Source organism: Triticum aestivum, chromosome 3D (genome assembly GCF_018294505.1).
Source record: "Triticum aestivum cultivar Chinese Spring chromosome 3D, IWGSC CS RefSeq v2.1, whole genome shotgun sequence".
NCBI classification, from domain to species: Eukaryota; Viridiplantae; Streptophyta; class Magnoliopsida; order Poales; family Poaceae; genus Triticum; species Triticum aestivum.
In genome coordinates this window covers 498,235,713-498,241,712 of record NC_057802.1, presented here as the reverse complement: position 1 = coordinate 498,241,712, position 6,000 = coordinate 498,235,713, and positions in this window count along the sequence as shown.

The following is a 6,000-nucleotide window of genomic DNA, read 5'->3' as shown; positions in this document are numbered from 1 at the left end:
GAGCCAACAATGAAGGCCCCGGACTATCCGGTTTTCAGCGAACGATGATTCTAGAGACTAACGGGTGAACGGGTTCCTTCAAAGGATGGCCGTGCTCCTACAGCGGCTTCCGGAGACCTGGCGGTGCCGGATATGTTGAGGGATATGCTACGAAAAGCATCTGCCTCGGAGGAACAGCGTACCTTGATGAGTATGGTGGTTGAGAAGATTCTGTCCGTGAAGAGCGGATTGAATGAAGCCTTCATGAGCCTGCTAAGAGGCTTCAAGGTTTGTGATGTAATATTTTCAACTTTATTTTATTTGCAAAAATGCACGTGTGTATAGGTAGTAGCCCCTGAGACTCAGGTTGGCTTCCCATGGGAGGCGAACGAAGGATCAAGAAGAAATACTCAAGGACTAATCTGGTTAAGTGGAACACAGGCTGCTTCTCCCCTGGCAAATTTCCGGACTACGGATATTGCCGAGCTGCAGGGGAAGCTTGATGTGGCAGGGGATGACATTGCGTTAATCAATATGCGTCTTGACGAGTCGCAAGGTATGTATTCGGAGCAGTTCGTACACATACATGTTTGTCATATAAGCATGCCGCTGAAAGTTGCATACTGGGATATGCATGGCTGCAGATGGTGCCGCCGCCGTTGAGATTCTTCGGGCGGAGCTGGCCCGGGCCAAGGAGCAGGCCCGGTTTAGTAATGCGGCTGCCGAAAAGGCATCGGCTGAGTTAAAGGCCGAACAAGCTGCTCGGCGCCAAGACGAGGAGAAAATATCCACGATGGCGCTCGAACTAAAAAATGCTACTAGCCGCCGTGAATTCCTTGAGAAGGAGAATGAAGCCAAAACGGCTGAACTTGACAAGGCCTTACGAGAGGCGAGAGAAGCACGGTCTGAATCCAGAGCAGCCCATGAGGAGATCCGGCAAGCTGGGGAGATTGCGGCCGGTAAGCCCTTTTTGCTAGAGACTAAGTTCGGCGATCCGAACTATGCTCAGCTTAACCAAGTGTGGAGTTCTCCGGACGAGTTTTTAGACTTGCCGAAGAGTTCTTCCGATGCGGCGCAGTTTTACCAAGCGCGAGAGGGGTATGCAACGGAGAAGCTTTTCTGGTCACAATTTGCTGCGTCAAAGCGCCCTCTGTTGCTGAATGAACAGATGTCCCAATGGGCCAAGCTTCATAAGATATCCGGCGCTGCCATGAAGAATGTCATAATCCGGCTGTGGCCGACTGAGCCTGTTCCGAATAGCTACTTCGGCTTGGTGCAGCGGCTTGTTGATGCGGTGCCACGTATCGATGCTGTGAAGCGGTCGGCGTGCATTGAGGGTGCACGGATGGCCTTTGCCCGTGTCAAGACATACTGGGGGAAGATGAAGGCCATCGATGTTGCGGCGAAGAGTCCACCCAAGGGCAAGGACCATCACGCACTGGAGCATTATTTTGAAGACATCTTAGAGGCTGCCTGCTTGATAGAGGGTCAATGCTCGAAAGACATAGTATTCGAGTGAGGTGTAAGGGAATTGTAAAAGACAATTTTATATTTAATCTATTTTTATGGTTTGCTCGAAAGCTTTTGTTCCTCCTGTGCGGCCGTTTTTATATAATCTGAAAGTTTTCCAGTCGTCGGCTTCAGCCCCCTCGTAGGAAGTACGGGGGTGTTTCGAAAAGCATTTGATCACTCTTGTCCCAACGTCTTGGTCCATGAAGGAGGTGACAATGCGGCGAACCAGGCAATCAGACTATAGGGCGTTAACACTTTCACTTAGCCATAGGAGTTCTATGGTGGGTCTACGATATAGCCCCTGGTATGTACGTGGCTTATTTTTAATACGATGCGTTGTACAGATGATCTGAAAAAGATCCTTCGTATAACACGGAGAGAATCGCTAAAGATTCCGATAAGTCATCGAGTGGTTGACCAGCTCTCGCCGCATCATGACAGTCAATTTTCGGCTTTCTCTACTGAGGTTCTTGACCAAATGAACTGGAAGCACAATCGCAGTAGTTCTCCCTTTACTACCCTAGCCGATAGAGCGGAACGTAGGGTAGCAAGCACAGGAGCCGGGCAACCCAACTATTGACCCAAGACATGATTCGGAGCTGATGCATATAAGGCCAAACTCGCGACGCCGAAGTATGCTATAATGCTGTTCGGACTTGCCGGCAACTCATTTGTTCCCATACCGAGCCCCTGGCGAGTTATGCCGAGGTGTGTGTGTAAAACAACCACATGAGCAAAAATTCGGATCGACTAGGAAAAAGTTAATACTGGACACTAGTTACGTTTACTGGGAGCTGAGTGATATGCCAATTATTATATAGATAACAAAGCCGCAACCCTGGCTATTTGACATGCCAGGGGTCAAAGGCTGAGGAAAAAGGCACTTTACAGGCTCGGAATAGAGAGCTCGGTCTACAAAAAGTTATTTTGGACCTCCTGTCAAACGTCTGCGCCGCCTGTCCTCGGTTAAGGGATTCCTTGACAGGAATAACCCTAGGATGATTGTACGAACCCTAACTCCGGTAGAGTCCTCGTGGTGACCAGCCCTTGAGCTACCTGTGGAGGGGATAATAAAAAGGAAAAAAGGGCAGTTAGAAAAGTAGGGGGTTGCAGGCACACCCGTATTGTGCTTCCGCCGGTGCCTAGGGTATTTCAAGTGCACAATTATGTATGCGCGGTACCCACTTCGAAGGCATATTAGGCGAACGGCGGAAGCCAAATTGCTAGTCCAATATGGACATTGATCGGTCGTGTTGAATGGAGACCGGTGGCGTGATGGCCGACGTGGTATGCGGTGTGATAAGGCCGCTATGTAGTTCGGCTGAGGTAGCCGTAGTATGATCTCCTGTGTGGAGGGAGTGTTTCGTGTGCTCACCTCTAGGGGTGTGTGTCATGTATACCATGTTTACTATTTTTGCTTCGGGGGGGATTTGTTCTGACCCCCGGTATTTGGTTGGTGAATCTCTTCGTCGTCCCTATCGCCGGGCGGCCTCCTCCCCTTGTGTTCGGCGTTGAGCTTGCCGTCCTGCTTGAAGACCCAACAGCTTCTGTTGGTATGATTAGCTAGTTTATCGGGGTGGCCGTGAATCTGGCAGGGTCGATCCAATATCCTGTCTAGATTGGATGGTCCGTCTCTATTCGCCTTGAATGGCTTTTTCCGTTGACCGGATTTGGGACTGCTGAATCCGGCATTGACTGCTGTGTTGCTGAAGGAAATATGCCCTAGAGGCAATAATAAAGTATTATATATTTCCTTATATCATGATAAATGTTTATTATTCATGCTAGAATTGTATTAACCGGAAACATAATACATGTGTGAATACATAGACAAACAGAGTGTCACTAGTATGCCTCTACTAGACTAGCTCGTTAATCAAAGATGGTTATGTTTCCTAGCCATAAACATGAGTTGTCATTTGATTAAACGGGATCACCTCATTAGGAGAATGACGTGATTGACATGACCCATTACGTTAGCTTAGCACCCGATCGTTTAGTATGTTGCTATTGCTTTCTTCATGACTTATACATGTTCTTATGACTATGAGATTATGCAACTCCCGTTTACCGGAGGAACACTTTATGTGCTACCAAACGTCACAACGTAACTGGGTGATTATAAAGGTGCTCTACAGGTGTCTCCAAAGGTACTTGTTGGGTTGGCGTATTTCGAGATTAGGATTTGTCACTCCGATTGTCGAAGAGGTATCTCTGGGCCCACTCGGTAATGCACATCACTATAAGCCTTGCAAGCATTGTGACTAATGAGTTAGTTGCGAGATGATGTATTATGGAACGAGTAAAGAGACTTGCCGGTAACGAGATTGAACTAGGTATCGAGATACCGACGATCGAATCTCGGGCAAGTAACATACCGATGACAAAGGGAACAACGTATGTTGTTATGCGGTCTGACCGATAAAGATCTTCGTAGAATATGTGGGAGCCAATATGGGCATCCAGGTCCCGCTATTGGTTATTGACCGGAGAGGTGTCTCGGTCATGTCTACATAGTTCTCGAACCCAAAGGGTCCGCACGCTTAAAGTTACGATGATAGTTATATTATGAGTTTATGTGATTTGATGTACCGAAGGTTGTTCGGAGTCTCGGATGTGATCACGGACATGACGAGGAGTCTCGAAATGGTCGAGACGTAAAGATTGATATATTGGACGACTATATTCGGACACCGGAAGTGTTCCGGAGAAGTTTCGGATTAAACCGGAGTGCCAGAGGGTTACCGGAACCCCCCGGGGAAGTATTGGGCCTTGGTGGGCCTTGAGGGGAGAGAGAGGGCAGCAGCCATGAGGTGGCGCGCCCCCTCCCAAGGGGAATCCTAGTTGGACTAGGAGAGGGGGGCGCAGCCCCCTTTCCCTCTCCCTCTCCCTCTCTTTCCTTCCCCCTTCTTTCCTAGTAGGACTAGGAAAGGGGAGTCCTACTCCTACTAGGAGGAGGACTCCCCCTCTCTCCTTGGCGCGCCTAGGGCAGCCGGCCTCCCCCTTTCTCCTTTATATACGGGGGCAGGGGGGCACCTAAGAACACACTTGATATATGATATTTTAGCCGTGTGCGGTGCCCCCCACCACCAGATTACACCTCAATAATACCGTCGCGGAGCTTAGGCGAAGCCCTGCGTCGGTGGAACATCATCATCGTCACCACGCCGTCGTGCTGACAAAACTCTCCCTCAACACTCGGCTGGATCAGAGTTCGAGGGACGTCATCGAGCTGAACGTGTGTAGAACTTCGGAGGTGACGTGCGTTCGGAACTTGATCGGTCGGATCGTGAAGACGTACGACCACATCAACCGCCTTGTGATAACGCTTCCGCTGTCGGTCTACGAGGGTACGTGGACAACACTCTCCCCTCTCGTTGCTATGCATCACCATGATCTTGCGTGTTCGTAGGAATTTTTTTGAAATTACTACGTTCCCCAACAGTTGCGTGATCTTTCATTATCATTGCAACTTTTGTGTTTGCTATGTCGTGGCATGCCATTGCCGTCTCGGATTTCGGAAGTGCCCGGGTCACTGACGTTGTTGCTTCTACAAGCGATCCAGCTGTCTTCTCCCGCGCAAAAGCGGGTCATTAGAGCGGTAAGGGCTGTCATGGATTTAGGTCTTTCTTGACCGAGGTGGCGGGCAAGCCATTCATCCCGGACGCTGTGTTTGAAGGCCGCAAGGGCTTCCGCATCCGGATAGTCGACGATTTGGTTCTTTTTAACTAGGAACCTAGTCCAGAGCTTCCTGGCTGACTCTCTGGGCTGCTAGACAATGTGGTTTAAGTCATCGGCATCCGGTGGCCGGACATACGTTCCTTGGAAATTGTCGCGAAAGGCGTCTTCCGAATCTTCCCAGCTGCCAATAGAATTTTCCGGTAGACTGTTTAACCAGTACCGAGCTGGTCCTTTGAGTTTTAGTGGTAGGTATTTGATGGCATGAAGGTCATCTCCGCGGGCCATGCGGATATGGAGGAGGAAGTCCTCGATCCATACCGCGGGATCCGTTGTTCTGTCGTATGATTCGACATTCATGGGTTTGAACCCGTCTGGGAATTCATGCTCCATTACTTCATCTGTGAAGCAAAGAGGGTGTGCGGCGCCTCTATATTGGGCCACACTGCGACGTACCTCCGATGGAGTCCTCTTGCGGTTTTTGGCCCGGGCGTGGCTAGGTTTGTCATGTCCGAATAGGTAGCCGTCGTCGTGTATCAAGGCACATCCTCGCGATTCGTAGATCGATCTTGTGTGTCCTGCTTTACTGTCCAAGTCCTGCCGAAGGTCATATGTACAACCCCGAGCTGTTTCATTCTTGCCTTTACGGCGAGGCGGGGCGGTCTGGTGTTCGGCTTGAGTTGCCGCTTTATCCTGACCGCGTGGTGGTCGGTCGGCCGCGTTGTGCGATGATGGTACGGGCTCCGGTGCCTCGTCATCGAACTGAGGTAGCAATTTGCGCTTCGGGTGTCGGTGTCAAAACCGGTGGATCTCGGGTAGGGGGTCCCGAAC